Source organism: Boleophthalmus pectinirostris, unplaced genomic scaffold (genome assembly GCF_026225935.1).
Source record: "Boleophthalmus pectinirostris isolate CB_2022bp ecotype Guang Dong unplaced genomic scaffold, ASM2622593v1 HiC_scaffold_18, whole genome shotgun sequence".
NCBI lineage: Eukaryota > Metazoa > Chordata > Actinopteri > Gobiiformes > Gobiidae > Boleophthalmus > Boleophthalmus pectinirostris.
In genome coordinates this window covers 37,314,399-37,331,442 of record NW_026571133.1, presented here as the reverse complement: position 1 = coordinate 37,331,442, position 17,044 = coordinate 37,314,399, and the positions used below count along the sequence as shown (strand labels likewise).

Here is a 17,044-nt window from a genome sequence, read left to right as displayed (position 1 = left end):
TCATTATATTAAGGTTGTCCAAAAAAAAAAATTTAATAAAAATAAATAAATAAATAAAAAAATCTGCATTTTTTTTAAACAGAAATGAAAAAAAAATCTAAAAGTCATTATAAAAAATCAAAACCTCATTAGTATTAAGGCTGTCCAAAAACAAACCAAAAAGATACTCAGATATTACCCGATACTAAAGATTGACACTAGATCCTCCTTTGCCCAAGAGTCACTACTGAATTGAAAAAACTATAAAGTCCTGCAGATCTAATTTTTTCCTCAGAATGTCAAGAGAATTTTTCCAAAAGTCTCCCCTTAAATGCAGCAGTTGTAGCCCCTCCCCCGTGCACCTCCTCGGACCACAGAGGAGGAAATTGAATTAACCTTCCAAACAGTGCAAAGTTTCATTTTCAATCCCGCGCAATTGGATCAGGGAGCCCATTAGCTCCTTTTGGGCCTAAGTACGAGATTGCTCCTGAATGCTGATTCTATGGCAATAAACAGTCTTCAGTATTTGCTAATTTCGCTTTAAACAACACTGCTTAACCTTTGAGAATGTGCGCCCACCCACCTGGAAAATGTCAGCTGCTCCGCTTCCAAAACACATGGTATGAAGAGCTATTGTTGGATTTTTTGACTTGATATTTTGATAAGAAATGATCTAGCTTGTATATTTTTGACACAAATATATGCCCAATAACAGTGAAGGAATGAGGAGAGGGAAAAAAATCGAATTAAAAAGTAAAAAGGTTCAAAATAAATCCCAATTTTAAGCTTGAGTCGGAAAAAATGCTTTAAAAAGGTGCACTGTGTAACTTTTCTTGCTTGATTCCATGTTTTTTTCTGAACTATCGCCATGGAAACAAGCAGGCCACATGACCAGACCAAGTTACAGGTCAGATCTGTGGAGAAGTGATCCTACTCACAGCATTTTTTGTGGTAGTTTTGAGTAAAAAAGACGAAATAAAACAAAACAAAAACACCTGTAATTGAAAAAACACAAGATATGTTTAAAGCCATACCGTGGAACATCCCAAGGAAAAGCAACAGCATCACCATGGAGACAAGCAGATGGCAGACTCTCCACCAGAAAAGTTACACAGTGCACCTTTAATTTGCATGTCCAAAATTAAAATATTGATATATCTCTTCCTTGAAAATTTCTTGACATGATTATGACCGAGGTGATGGTTCACACCTTAGGGTAGAAACAACTAGGGTGTGTTAATTTCAGTGTAGTTAGTCAGATATTTAAAACAGGGATTTCACATTTCTATATTCTTCTATATTTATATTGTCTTCTTACCTTTTATTGTTTTGAAAATGCTATATTTACACATAACAATATTTTAAAATGTTTTGTTTTTGATGTTTTTTAAATTTTAATCTTTATGATTATTTATGTTTTGATTTGTTTTTATTATGATTTTAATGTATTTCTTATTCTGTAAAGCACTTTGAATTACTTTGTGTACGAATTGTGCTATACAAATAAACTTGCCTTGCCCTTCTCTTTGCTCCCTGCACTAAATCACTGCCCCTTCAGAGCACTACACTGCAAAAAAACTTGGCCAAAATTTAAGATATAAACATTTAAATCCATCAGAAAATGATAATGAAATGATCTGTCCATGCAGCAAGATCATTTTACTTGGCAAGTTAAAATAAACGACCTTTAAACTAGAATTAAGCATCTCAGAACTAGTAAGTAGAAAACAAGAAGAATGACCTGCTATAAATTTTAAAATATCGACCAGATCAGAGAATCACAATATAATCAGTGTGCATCCCTGCTAATGAAACTACTGCACATCACATCAGGTTTGTGAAGTCGTAGTGTATTTTGTATATTTATGGAAATGTCTCATATGTTGTATGTCATGATGTTGTTTCCTCATCACAAACAGACCTGGAGTTGTGTTTTGTTTCTTTCACACGTTTAACTCACAAACCCTGCGTATTTAGGCTGAGCTCTTCTCTCAAACAGAAAACACTCTGTCCCACTTTGTGATGTCACGTGGTAATAAATGACGTGCTCCGCTGTGTTTTTAAACTCCATACACCTTCACTAGAATCATTTGGATGATTGCAGCAAGGGAATTGGCGATGTCTTCTGAACGAAAGGTAAAAGGAGCTTACTTATTAACTTGCAAACTAGAGCTTCATGACATCACAATGGGAACGGAGCATTCTGAGCGTTCCAATTGTAGACAGTGTAATAACGCAGGATCACTCAAACGTGTGTGAATGAATCAAAACAAAACTATGTTTTTGAGGAGGTAACAGCATTATAACATGGCTAAAAGTTTTACACTGGTCAGTTTTGCGTAATCTAGGACATTTAACGCCATGCTTTACTAGCCAGACTGGTGCCACCTAGTGCCTCTTCTCAATTTTATTTCTCTCAAGCGACTATAGGTAAGTAAGTAAATCTTTTATTTATATAGCGCTTTCCACAGACAAAAGTCACAAAGACGCTTTACGGAGCATTATTCAGCATTAAATCAGGAATCGAAATCAACTAGACAGGTTTCAAGAACCCCAGAAATTTTAGACCGCGCACCGGCCAATCGGTGAAGAACTGTGAAGCCATGACGTCAAACTCTAGCGCCTGTCTGGGTCCCTTTTGTGGTCCAGCACAACAGTAAACAAAGCGGTCGAGATGGATGTAGACGAAGACAGACATTCTGTGTTGGCAACGATTCCCGAGATCGAGGATTTAAAGCCGGAACAAAGAGAATGTTTGACGAATTTTATCGAGGGGAAAGGTGTTATTGCTCTTTTTCCTATGGGATTGGCGCATTACATACATCACGAACAAATAACAGCGATTGGTTAAATAAAAAAGTACCCGCCTACTGTCGAGCGAACGAATCCTAATGCTGCGAGGTCAGACGGTTTCCATGAAGTGAAACCAGTTGATGAATCAGACTAATGCTTTACCAGAACCCTGTTAGATCTGAAGAAGCTACAAAAACAAATCCACCAGCAACGCACTAAAACTTGCCTAATCCAAATTCCTCTCCATCACTATCCCACCCCTTCTCCTTCCACTCCAGCTTCTTCTAATTTGTATTCTTTATGTACCTAAAGCAGCGAGGACCACAGACCCCCGGCCCGCTCCGATCACACCAGCGTTTGGACATCTGTCGGAGGATGTTTACTCAGTCCGTAAGTATGTTAGGAGAAATATTATGCTAGTTTTACCTTACCTTTCTTCTATATGGAGCATAAACATTAGAGCTGGGAGGAGGGGAGGTGGGAATGGGAGCGAAGAGTCAAAGAAAGTCCCCAAACAGGTTGCAGGTTCTTTTTGGAAACAGAGAAAAAAATGTTTGAGGGATACGACTGGAGGAGTTTAGGAAAAAAATGAGGATTGGAGATGTTTGAGAGCATGTAAAGGTCAAGAATCTTTTTACTAAGACAATTTTGTAGCTTTTAAGGGTTTTCTTTCTAAGTGCGGTAAAAGAATGACGACTCTCGCTATTTTTTATACAGTGGAAGAACAGTCTGATCCACACACTTTTGCCTGGGATGTTCCACAGTATGACTTTAAACAAATATATCTTGTATTTATTTAATTACCGGTGTTTTTAGTTCTCAAAACTAGCAGGCTCACTTCTCCACAGATCTCACGTGTAACATGTCCTGGTGATGTGAATATAACACTTTTCCAAACGGTCAAAGTCACTTGACAAATACGTGCATTATTCATTCACTCCGTACTTTCTAAAGTAGGGATGAAAGTTAAAAACAGTGATTGTAATATATATCTGAGACTAATCATGGAACTAAACCAAGTCTAAACTGAACATTCTACATCCAGACTTTACTGGATCAAACCATGCCAGACCGATCTAGGAAAAGGTGTGACAGTAGTTTAGTTGGTAGAGCATTTGTTCACTGATTCGAAGGTTGGCAGTTCGAATATCGATCTCAACATTACAAAAAAAAAAACAATTAGTTAATATCCACTGACCTCGCAGCATTAGGATTCATTTGCTCGATGGTTGGTGGGTACTTTTTTTATTTAACTAATCGCTGATATTTGGCTGTGACATGTGTAATGCGCCAAACCCCGTCGGAAGAAGGGCAATAACTTCTTTTCTCTTGATAAAATTCACCAAACATTCTCGTTGTTCCGGATTTAAATCCTCGATCTTGGGAGTCGTTGCCAACACAGAATGTCTGTCTTCGTCTACATCCATCTCGACCGCTTTGTTTACTGTTGTTCTGTACCACAAAAGGGACTGAGTCATGGCTTCACAGCTCTTCGATGATTGGCCGGTGCACTGTCTACAACCTTTGGGGCTCTTGTAAACCGTCTAGTGTATTCCAATTCCTGGACCTACTAGGTGAGGTCAGCCTGGCTACTACAGGTTGGATGAATGCCGTCATTGTGTCCTTGGGCAAGATACTTAACCCACCTTGTCCCCAGTGTGTGCGTACTCTGGTGTATGAATGTGTGTTTATCCAAATAGTTTATTATCCAAATGATTTGAGCGACAGTAATTCAGTTGGGCAAGACACTTAACCTACCTCACCGTGTCTGAGTACACTGGTGTATGAATGTGTGTGTGTGAATAGGTGAGTGGTTCCTTGTTGTAAAGAATTTTGAGTGTCTTGAAAGTGGAAAAGCGTTGTATAAAAATTTGACCGTTTGTGACCATTTACAACTGTGAATACAAAATGGCTACACTCACGAAAAAGTCATTATAAAGGAAGAAATTTGAACATCCAACTTTTTTTTTTCTTTTTTTTTTTTTATCAAGGGTCATCGTGGACAAAGCACTTCCTGTCACTTCCCTATTATGATCAAAAATAAACCACTTCAGGACGGCAGAACGTAACATCTATCATTCTCCACTTCCCCTCTTCCTCGAGTGCATTCTTCTTAAATGTCACCGCTGTCCATCTTGGCCCTACCTGCAGGAACTTTCAAATCAGACCCCGCTAATGTACTCAACCTTTTTATGTTGAGTTTGACGTCATGGCTTCATTGGTCGGTGTGTGGTCTACAACTTCCGAGGTTCTTGCAAACTGTCTAGTGTATTCTGATTTCTGACCTAGTCACTGGAGAGAAATGAAATTGAGCGGAGGCATTAGGTGGCACCAGCCTGGCTAGAACTTTGGACCACTGTCGTTTAAAACGAACTAGTTCTGTTTTTCATATTTTGTAAAACTGTAGAAATTTGAGTACAGGACCTTTTCCCGTGTATTCGAGTAAAATCTGTCTTGCCCCACAGATATATTGTATGTATTGTATGTCTGTAATGGCAAAACTCTAAAAAGTTTCTGAAAGTTGCGAGAAGCACTTATAAACTAATCACTAGATATTTCTTGCATTCTAATAATTCACTAAGTAAGTGAGGAAGAACTTTGGACCTCTGCAAACTGTTTGAAATAAACTTCTGTTTTTCATGCTTTAAGACAGGAAATGATGAAAAATGCATCTTGAGCCCAGTAAAGATATAAGCATCTCTTGATGTCAGTCTGCTTCTAAGTGTAAAATGCATTTTATTGTCTGTGTATCTGGAAGTGCACATTAGCATGCTAGTTGTTGTTAGCTTTTCCTTGGAGGCAAAACTCTACAAAGTTTCTGAAAGTTGTGAAAAGCTCTTATAAACTCTTCATGGTGAATAATTAGGATGCTCAGAATGTATCAGGTAAGGTGTCTGAGTATATGGAAGAGCACGTTTGCATGGTAGTTGCTCTTATAGTAAAAACAAATAAAATAAAATAAAAATTAATTATAAATTCATAATGAAAGCACAGACGGTACATGATGAAAAACTCTGGACCACTGCAAAATGTATAAAATTAATTATTCTGTTTTTCAGTTGTTGTTTTTTTGTTTTTTTCGATGGAAATAGAAAGTTAAAACCATACTTTGGAACATTCTTCATGAAGATAGATGTGTTTTTTATGCCATAATGTGAAATATCATAACCAACAACATTTCCATGGAAACAAGCAGGATGAGGATGACTCAGGTTTGTGGAGATGCAAGCCCGCGCACAGTAAGGGCGCATGTTTTTTTCATTGTTTTTCAGATTAATGAAGAAACACGTCTGTATTTTTCTCTATTTATCTCAAAATGTACACACTACGACTTTATGAAAATCCAATACAGCGTCGTTAATCGTAATAGAATACCCCGAGTTGAACCCATTCCCATTTTTCTATGGAGCGGTAACCGATATTAAAATGGCGTTTCCATATTGTGGGGCTGCTTGGAATCGTGACAGAAGCAGCACAGAAGTTGGGGTTTTTGTGGCGCTCCTCGTGTCTCTCGTGCGTCCAGTGTCTGAGAGAAAGAGGAAGGACTCTCTCCGTCTGCCACGCTTTCCACAACTAAAGGAAAAACATGTGTGGAAGAAGCTGTGCCCGTCACCGGCATGGTCAGTGTGCACGAAGGGACGGACACGAGAGAGAAAGACAAGACAGAGAGAGAGACAGAATGAGAGAGAAACAGAATGAGAGAGACAGAAGAGAGAGACAAATGAGAAATAAAACAGGAGACCGAGAGAGACAGAATGAGAAAGAGACAGAATGAGAGAGACAGAAGAGAGACAGAAGAAGAGAGACAAATGAAATAAAACAGAGAGAGAGAGACAGAATGAGAGAACAGAATGAGAGAGACAGAAGAGAGACAGAGAAGAGAGAGACAAATGAGAAATAAAACAGGAGACAGAGAGAGACAGAATGAGAAAGAGACAGAAGAGAGAAACTGAATGAGAGAGAGACAAGAGGGACAGAGAAGAGAGAAACAGAAGTGAGAAACTGAATGAGAGAAACTGAATAAGAGAGAGACAGAAGAGAGAGACAGAATGAGAGAGAGAGACAAAAGAAGAGAGAAACAGAAGACAGAAACAGGAGAGAGAAACAGAAGAGAGACAGAATGAGAGAGAGACAGAAGAGAGAAACAGAGAAGAGAGAGACAAATGACAAATAAAACAGGAGACCGAGAGAAACAGAATGAGAAAGAGACAGAAGTGAGAAACTGAATGAGAAAACTGAATAAGAGAGAGAGACAGAAGAGAGAAACAGAAGGAGAGAGAACAGAGAGAGGAAACTGAATGAGAGAGAGACAGAAGAGAGAAACAGAAGGAGAGAGAAACAGAAGAGAGAAACAGAAGGAGAGAGAAACAGAAGAGAGAAACTGAATGAGAGAGAGACAAGAGGACAAAGAAGAGAGAGAGACGGAATGAGAGAGAAACAGAAGAGAGAGACAGAAGGAGAGAGACGGAAGATAGACAGAATGAAAGAGAGAGATACGGACAGAAGAGAGAGAGAAGAAAGAGGAAGAGACAGAAGAGAGAATGAGAGACAGAAGAGAGAAACAGAATCAAAGAGAGAATGAGAGAGAGAAGAGAAAGACAGAGAGAATGAGAGTAAGAGAGAGAGACAGAATGAGAGAGAGAAGAGAGAAAATTGGAGAAGAGAGAGGAGGAGAGAGTAAGAGAGAAAAGAGAGTGAGAAAGAGAGAGGAAGAGAAAGAAGAGAGAATGAGAGAGAAGAGAAGAAGAGACAGAAGCGAGAGAATGGGAGAGAAAAGAGAAGGGAGAGAGTTAGAGAGAAGAGAGGAAGAGACAAAAGAGAGAGAATGGGAGCGCAAAAAGAGACAGAATGAGAGAGAGAGAGAGAGAATGAGAGAGCGAAAAGAGACAGAAAGAGAGAGACAAAGAGAAGAGAGAGACAAAATGAGACAGAGAGACGGAAAAGAGAGAGACAAAGAGAAGAGAGAGACAGATCGGGAGAGAGAAAGAGGCAGAATGTGAGAGAAACCGAAGAGAAAATTTGAGAGAGAGACAGAAGGGGAGAGAAAAGAGAGACAGGATGGGGGAGAGAGAGAGAATGAGAGAGGAGATCGACAGATTAAGAGAGAGAGAGAAGAGCGAGGTGTCATGTGAGAGAGAAAATGTGAGAATGAGAGAGAGAGAATGTGAAAAAGCCTGACAGAATGAGAGAGAGAGAGATGGGGATATTGGTATGAGTGGAATTTTGAGAATGCAAATTGAATAATGACATTTTAAGGCCAATGAATAGTAGAATTAGAAGCGTTATGTAATATCACGGTGTGGATTAAGTGCGCTGAACCACAAATCTTCTGGTTTAGGGGTAAACGCACAAACACGCTGAAAACCCGACGCCTTAAAAGTTTTATTTTTACGAATTACTCTCTACTTTCAAATTCGTAGACGCTTGAGAATTTGGATTTCACTTTTTTCGACGAGGCTCAAAACGACTTTATGGTGAATCTAAAGAACTTTCAATTACAACATGCTCAAATAAGAATAAAATTTGTGTTTGTTTTGTTTCGTTTTGGTCAGTTTTTATGGACTACTCAAACAGAATACTATAGAGAATTTCGCCAGCAGCTACTGAGTCCATTTGAATTCATTCACATTCCAGTGTAGCGGCCAATTCCAAACCATGTAGCATCTGTCATCTCATTCAAAATCTCTCCTTTCTCCTTTATACCCCGTTTGACGTTCATCCAAACCCCGTCTGCTCCCTCGCTCCCTCTCTCTCTCTGCTTCTCTCTCTTCTTTCTCTGTGTCTCTCTTTCTATTGTGGCGCTCTCGTTGTCTCTCGACTCTCTCTCGGCGCTTCTCTCTCTTTCTATCTCTATGTTACTCTCTCTTCCTCTGTCTCTCTTAATGACTCTTTTTCTCTCCCTATCTCTTTATCTCTCTTCCTTCCTATCTTTGTCTCCTAACCTATTTCTCTCTTTCGCTCTCTCGATCTCTTTATCTATCTTTCTTACTCTTTCTCTCTCCCGATCTCTTTAGCTCTCTTCCTTACTCTCTTTCTCTCTCTTCCTTACTGTCTTTCTCTCTCCTGACCTATTTCTCTCTCTCCCAATCACTTTATCGCTCTTCCTTACTCTTTGTCTCTCCCGATCTCTCTTTTTATCTCTCTTCCGATCTCTTTCCCTCTCTCGATCTCTTTATCTCTCTTCCTTACTCTTTCTCTCTTTCGATTGCTTTATCTCTCTCTTCCGATCTCTCTTTCTCTCTCCCGATCTCTTTATCTCTCTTCCTTACTATCTTTGTCTCCTGGTCCTTTTCTCTCTCGCTAGCAATCTTTTTATCTCTATTCCTTACTCTCTTTCTCTCTTCCGATCTCTTTCCCTCTCTCGATCTCTTTATCTCTCTTCCTTACTCTCTTTATTTTCTCTTCTTATCTCTTTCTCTTTCTCTTTCTTCTTCCTTACTCTCTTTATTTCTCTTCCTTACTCTCTTTACCTCTCTCGATCTCTTTATCTCTCTTCCTTACTATCTTTGTCTCCTGGTCCTTTTCTCTCTCTCTACCGATCTTTTTATCTCTCTTCCTTACTGTTTATCTCTCCCAATCTCTTTATCGCTTTTCCTTATTCTTTTTCTCTCTCCTAATCTCTCTCGCTCTCTCTTCCCCGATGTCTCTCTCTCTCCCAATCTCTCTCTTCCCTCTCCCCCATCTCTCTCTATCCCGATTTCTCTTGATCTCTCTATCTCTCTCTCCCACGCTCTCTCTCTCTCTCTCTCTGATCTCTCCCTCGATCACTAACTCTCTCTCAATCTCTCTCTCGATCTCTCTCTCTCTATCTATCTATCTCTCTTTCTCTTGATTTCTCGCTCTTTGGATCTCTCTCCCGATCTCTCTCTCTCTTTCCCTCTCTCTCCATCTCTCTATCTTGATCACTCTCTCTCAATCCCTCTCCTATCCCTCGCTCCTGATCTCTCTCTCTCCCGATCTCTCTCTCTTTATCTCCCTCTCGATCTATTTCTCTCTCTCTCTCTCTCTTCTCTGGCACTCCCTCTGTCCATCTCTTTCCTTTTTTTTTCCCCTCCACTGACACCCCCCTCCTCTCCTCTCCTCTCCTCTCCTTCCACCCCTCCTTCTCCCCCCTTCCCCTTTTCCCCCTCCCAACCGTTCCACCACCAACTAGGCATGAAAACGCCGGCCTGTTTAGGAGCGGCCGGACTTAGCTCGGTCTGACACGGAGCGCTTTGATCACCCCCGGGCCCCCCACCCCACCACCCACACCCCACCTAGCACCCACCCCTCCGCCCCCCACCCCACCCCACCCATCCAGTCCGAGAGGAGGGAGGGAGGGAGCCGAACGGGAGAAGCGAATCGAGACTTAAAGGTGCACCGTGTGACTTTTCTGGTCCTGCGATGGGTTTTCATAGACCTACAAATTCGCATTCTTAACGGCGATCGTGCTCGCCTCTCCGCAGATCTGACATGTAACTGGGCCCTGCGGTGTCAACTGCTGTCTCCGTAGAGATAAATAAGTTTAATGCCATACTGCGGAACATTCCAGGTAGTATCTCCATGGAGTAAAAAGAAACTAAAGACCAAACTCTTCAACTTTTTTTTTTTTTTCTGTCAGTTTTGTCTCTCAACCTTTGTGTATATTTTGTTTTTTCTCTCAAACAGAAAACACTGTTCCACGTTCTGATGTCATGTGGTGATACAGGAAGTGCTCCACTGTGTTTTTAAATTCCATACAACCTCACTAGCATCAAGTCTTAAACATTTTATTTTTGCCGAGTTTTGTCGCTCAACATTCGTCTATATTTTGGTTCTTCTCTCAAAAAGAAAACACTCTGTTCCACGTTCTGATGTCATGTGGTGATACAGGAAGTGCTCCGTTGTGTTTTTAAATTCCATACAACCTCACTAGAATCAAGCCTGTAAGTAAGTTTTGAAGCTGATGATGATTCTAACTCGGCTTCAAACTCGCAAGACCCAATTTTGCGTAATAACGAACCTTTAAGATTGGAGCGAGAGAATCCGCAAAGTGAGTGAAGAGTTTCGTGGCCTACTTTAAGTTATTCCCCAAGCGTGTTTCTTGAGTGAATTTTTATTTGGTCTTATTTTGATATCAGTGTTCCTCACAAAATAAATCAGCCACAGGTGCATAGCAACAAAATCCCCCAAGGAACAGCACGCAAAGTCAAAAAGCAACTTGAAGGATACATGAAAATTTGAAAAAGGGGAAAGCTCGATTTCACAAACATCACAACAGACAATTCTACAGTGAAAAAGAAAGATTTTCAAAGATGAATTTTTGGACGTTGGCACTTCACCTCAGCCTTGAAGATGAAAAGAAGTAGTAGAAGCAATAATAAATATCTGACAAAAAATACTACATACTGAGTAACTGTACATAACTTCTTAAAATTGCAGTTCATGTAATTTGATAAAACATTTCAGATAATGGATAATTCCAAAAAACAAGAATTGAAAATGAGAAATCATGCAGTATTTTCAATGTGAAATTTTGTTTTTTGTTTTGGATTTATAGACTATAAAAGTACAAAAAGCAGTAGTAGTAATTTCAAAGTTGTGTCAGAGTAGTTTCAATCATCTACCAAATCTAAACTTTACTTTCATTGGTTCAAAATTTTAAAATAGTAGTAGGAAAATAAGTAGTAGTGGTAGAAGTAAACATAAGTAAATGCAACTAAGCAAAATTGTAACATAACATCTGAAATTGCAACAATAATTTCTTCACTAAATACGTCAAAAGCTGTATTTTATGTCAATTTAATATTTTCATGCATGTCACTTTTGTCCTGAGGATTATTACTCCCCTCACTCTGGACCTGATGACTCTAAGTGATGAACTGCACTGAAACCTTTGAAAACTTATCACATTTTGAGAGCTTCAACTAATGATTTTTCGTCAAGAATGAGTTAAAGGTGCATTGTGTAACGTCGTCTGCTTGTTTCTATGGATACGTCGTATGTCTCTGTCTGGAATGTTCCACAATATGACATTAAACCATACATTTATTCAATTACAGGTGGTTTTATAGCTCAAAAATCCCTAGAAAAACAGACATTCTGACTGTGAGTGGGGTCGCCTCTCCACAGAGCTGACCTGTAACTTGGAACAATTTAATGTAAACGGACAAAGCAATAACATCTCCATGGAAAAATCATTTGACGGACACTTTGCTAAACAGTGAAAATCAGGATCTTCTGGTTCGAGGGTAAATTCTCGGCTTGCTACACTTTTTGCATTAACTGACTTACAGTTTTGTTTTTGTTTGTTTTTTTTATTGCTAAAACCTGGTGCCTCCAAATGCAAGTTTAATGCCAGACTATGGTACATTCCTGAGAAACAGAAGTATGTACAAAATAGTTCAAGTAAGAATAAATTGAAAGAGAAACCGCTGGGACTTAACATCTTTTATAAGTTAAAACAATTTGAGCGACACAAATAACAAAACGAAACAAATCAAACAATGCACAAAAGATCGACACGGAACTAACTCGTTTCCGAAGACGCGTATGGGAAATACAAATGTTCAAATCCTTTCATATTGTCAACATAAATCTTTTTGTAGACTTCAAGTAAGAGTGCTTTTACTTCAATTAAAAGAAAACAAAACAAAAAAATATTCAAGTAGGAGTAAAACTATGAAGGTAGAAAAGTACGCTGAAAAGAAAAGTACAATGTATGTGAAAAGCGACACAAGTAAACGTAACAGAGTACTACCCACCTATACTGGCGAAGCAATAAAATTTCTATTTAGACAAGCGACCTCCACCAGAAAAGTGTCCAGTCTTGTCACGACAACAAAACACAAAAGAGACTTTACAACACCAGTGTAGGAGAAGATATATGGGACCAGGACCACCGCAAGTGACAACAGTAAAAAAATAAATTTAAAAAAAACTTAAACTGATCTCTAACCAGCAAGCCAAAGGAACAAAAACCTCCCGTCTTTCTCCGGAGAAGTGTGGAGAGAAAGGGATTTCCGCTGGCCGCTAATCAATCAGGCTGTGATAATGGCTCCCATGCAGGCCGGAGCGCTGGAGGGGTCAGGGCATCTCGTGACCCGGCGGCCGGAGTCCAGGGCCCAGAGGCAGGCTCCCAAAAGCACCCCAGGGCCCACTCCCCCGCCGGCTAATTGTCCCAATGGTGTCAGCCTTTTCAATGCCCCGTCAAAGCCCCTGTCCAAACTTTCTTTCACTGCACAGTTTGTTCAGTGCTAGTAGTAGTAGTAGTGGTAATAGTCACAAGTAGTAATAGTAGTAGTAGTAGTAGTAGTAGTAGTAGTAGTAGTAGTAGTAGTAGTAGTAATGGTAACAAGCGGTAGTAGTATTAATAGTAATAGTAGTAATAGTAATAGAAATAGTAATAGCAAAAAGTAGTAATAGTAATAGTAACCAAGTATTTATAGTAATAGTATCTACTACTACTACTAGTAGTAGTAGTAGTAGTAGTAGTAGTAGTAGTAGTAGTAGTAGCAGTAGTAGTACTAGTAGCAGCAGCAGTAATAGTGACAAATAGTAGTAATAGTAACAAGTAATAGTAACAGTAATAGTAACAAGTAGTAGTAGTAGTGATAGTAACAAGTAGTAGTCATAGTAATAGCAACAAGTGGTAGCAGTAATAGTAATAGCAACAAGCAGAGGTAGTAGTAACAGTAAAAGTAACAAGTAGTAGCAGTAGTAATAGTAAGTAATAGTAATAGTAATAGTATGTAGTAGTAATAGTAATAGTATGTAGTAGTAATAGTAATAGTAAGAAGTAGTAATAGTAATAGTAAGTAGTAGTAATAGTAATAGTAAGTAGTAGTAATAGTAATAGTAAGTAGTAGTAATGGTAAATAGTAGTAATAGTAAGTAGTAGTAATAGTATGTAGTAGTAATAGTAAATAGTAGTAGTAGTAGTAGTAGTAGTAGTAGTAGTAGTAGTAGTAGTACCCTTATTGGCCAAGCTGTGTTATTTTTTTAAGTTTCCCTCTCAGTGCTTCTATCTCCTCTCATTTAAACTTTCTTTTTATGAAGACTACACATAGCAGCTACAGTAATAGTAATAGTAACAAGTAGTAGTAGTTGCAGTAATAGTAGTAGTAGCAGCAGCAGTAATCTCCTTATTGACCTATTCATTCAGCGACGTCAGTACTTTTAATGCCCCTTCTCGTTTCATCCATCTCCCCCTGTCTAAACTATCTTTTAGACAGGAAAAGATTCTGGGTGAAATTGTAGCAGTAACAGTATTAGTAGTACCACTAGTAGTACTAATAGTAGTGGGCGCAGTAGTAGTTTTTGTTGTCTCCTCTCCTCCTCTCCACTAGTCTTTCCAATGCACCCTCTCACTCAGTCCATCTCCCCTTGTCTAATGATTCTGTCAGGATAAAGTAACTCAGTAGTAGTCATAGTAGTAGTAGTAGTAGTAGTAGTAGTAGTAGTAGTAGTATCCATAGTCTGTTGTACTAATGCTAGAAGTAGTCATAATTGAAATCGGGGATAACAACAGTAGAAGAAATACTAGTAACTGTGGACTTTTTGGTTTAATTATACAAAAAAAAGTCATTTCAATGTCTCTTTCTCTTTCCTCTCTGTTTCCTTCCATGATTCCATCCTCTTTCTCATTCTCTCTTTTTCTCTCTGTGTGCCACCCGTCTCTCCATCTCCTTTTTCTCTCTGAGCTTCTCTCTGTCTTTTTGTTCTGTAGAAGTAAAACCCAGAAACAAAAGCATTCGCAGACTCCTGTGCACTAATTGTCCAAGCCAGTGTCTTCTGAATACCTCTCCCCTCCGCTTCCTCCTCTCTCTCTCTCCACCTTCACTTTCTTTTTTCATTCTTCAGATTTTGTGAGAGAATTCAAAAACCTGTGAGTCTCAAGATTGCACACTTTCACCGTCAGTACAGCCCGCGTTCGGAACGGGGCCGCGTCGATAGAAGTAAAAGTACTGCAATTTGCCAAAGGTACTAGGATCCTTTCGCTGATTGTCTGAGCCAGTTGCAGCCTTTTCAATACCCCGCTTTCCTCCTCCTCCTCTTTTTCACCCCCTCCCTCTCGTCTCCTCCTCCCCCTCGCTTAACTTTCTCCTTCATTCCTAACTCTTTCTTGTCCTGTGCCCTCCCCAAGCATCCCCAAAAAAAAAAAAAAAAATCCTTCGCAATCCCTGCTTTCAACGCACAACCAGGAATGCGCCACTTGTGGAATGTAAGTCAATGGAGCAGTGAAGTATTTTGGGAATTCTTACCTCTGCCTATCTCTTATAAAAAAAAAAAAAAAAAAAAAAAAAAAAAGATGGACTTAATTAAAAAAAAAAAAAAAAAAAAAAAGAAGGAAAGAACTCAGAAATAAAAATTTAAAACTAGATTCTGTCTAGAAATTACTTATTATAAAGTGAAAATGGTCTAAAAAAAAATCAAAAATAAATAAATCAATCAAAAATAAATAAAACAAATTAATAAATTAAAAATAGGAAAGAATTCAGAAAAAAAAGGAAAAAAAAAATCTGTCTAGAAAAAAATTTATAAATAATAAAAAAAATGCTATGTTTAGTGATTACAAAGCTTCCAACTACATCTTCCACGACTTCTGGACATCGGTATATTCGCCTGCTCGTCTTCACGGACATCGTTAAATTTAATTAATCCCTCACTGTGGAACATTCCGCTCTATGCAATAACATCTCCTTGAAGTCAAGCAAGTGACCGAAATGTTCCATAGTGCGCCTTTACATCACTATCCCTATAAGTAGCAACTTTGACGATTGAGAAAAAAAACAAAAACAAAACAAAAACAAAACAAAATTAAAAACATGATGGTGTGTGAAATCTTGCTTTTATGCAGTGCGTTATAATTTATATTTGTAGAAGTGTCTGACAGTATTTAAGTTTAGAAAGTTGAAAGCAAGTAGTAAAGGTGAGTTACGTAACTTTTCTGATAGACGGCCCGCCATCTGCTTATGTTATTGCTTCGCCTGGAATGTTCCACAGTGTGACATTAAACGTATCTAGTTTACATTTTACAAATACATTTTCATTGCTTTAAAAAAATATTTGGAAAAACATGAATTCTTACTGTATATGATAGTGGGTCACTTCTCCACAGATCTGACCTATAACTGTGCCTATAGACTCTAAATGGACATTAACGATATTAGATGAGTTTAATGTCACACTGTGGAACATTCTAGGCAAAGAAATATCGTGGTGGACCCTTCACCGGAAAAGTTACGCAGCCCAACTTTAAAGGAGATCAGGACAAGAGGACATACTTCCAAAACAATTACGCGTACTGATAAGTGGCACCGAAAGTAAGCAAAGTGTCCTCTGAGCATCCCCGGGAGCGCACGGACGCCTCTGCCGCTCCATCAGCATATCAATGACCGTACATAAATCACACCGTAACCAGCGTGCGTCTTCGCTATCCACCATCCCGACGCGAGCGCCACAACGCGCCCGGCATACCAACGACAGCGACACCCGGGGAAAGCGGCACCGACAGCGGGGCGCACTGACTCAGCGGTCCCGGCGAAGCGCACCCGGGGTCCCCTCCAGCTCCGAGCCGGCTTGGGCACTCCACTTCGCCCGTGCGCACGCGTCTCACCAGCGGCACCGTGCGCGGATAGATCCAAGAGCGGATGGAGCGCGTATCCGGATGCTGCCCCGCGTCTCATCCACTCCTGTCCGGTCACTGATAGCCAACTCTCCCCGCTTGGCATCGCCTTGTGCGTAAAAAAAAAAAAAAAAAAAAACAGCTCAAAATAATGAAATAATTGTACTTACGGCGCGCTTCTGGTGTACCCCAAAAATATTTAGCGTTAATTCCGATGTGTCACTCGTTGATGTCCAGTGAAATAGTAGTAGCGTAAGATATTCCGGCGTGCGTCTCGCTGTCAGTCCGATACGGGGAATAAGTTGCCGTGTCCGAGCATGTGTGTCCGCGTGCAAGTGGGGGGAAAGGAGCTACGGTACGGTGGACAGCGCGTGCGTCAGTGTCCACGTCTCGCAGTGCTGTGCCGTGAGTGCGCGAGCTCCAGTCTGTTTTAACCAGGCTGCTCTCCCCATGTGACCAGCGCACACAGGCTCCAATGCGTTACCGACACAGCCTCTCTCTCTCTCTCTTCCTCTCTCTCGCTTTCCCTCTCCCTCTCTCGCGCTGTCTCCTGTGCCCGGAGATGCACCACGACCGCGGCGCGCCCCCTAGCCACGGCCCGGGGAAGTGACGGCAGCCTACCGGTGTACGCACGCACAAGAACGAACACAGACGCACACACACACGCTCGGGGAAGAAGGATTTTAT

At 40.0% G+C, this 17,044-nt stretch overlaps 1 protein-coding gene across 1 annotated transcript in view; it reads right to left on the bottom strand.

Annotated features, from left to right (window-relative positions):
- cntfr (ciliary neurotrophic factor receptor) overlaps nt 1-16,790 on the bottom strand; it is a 667,317-nt gene extending 650,527 nt beyond the window's left edge. The window contains exon 1 of the mRNA XM_055154209.1: nt 16,528-16,790. The gene's annotated coding sequence lies outside the window, so the exon portion shown is untranslated. The remainder of the gene's footprint in view (nt 1-16,527) is intronic.
- Nucleotides 16,791-17,044: the final 254 nt, after the last annotated feature.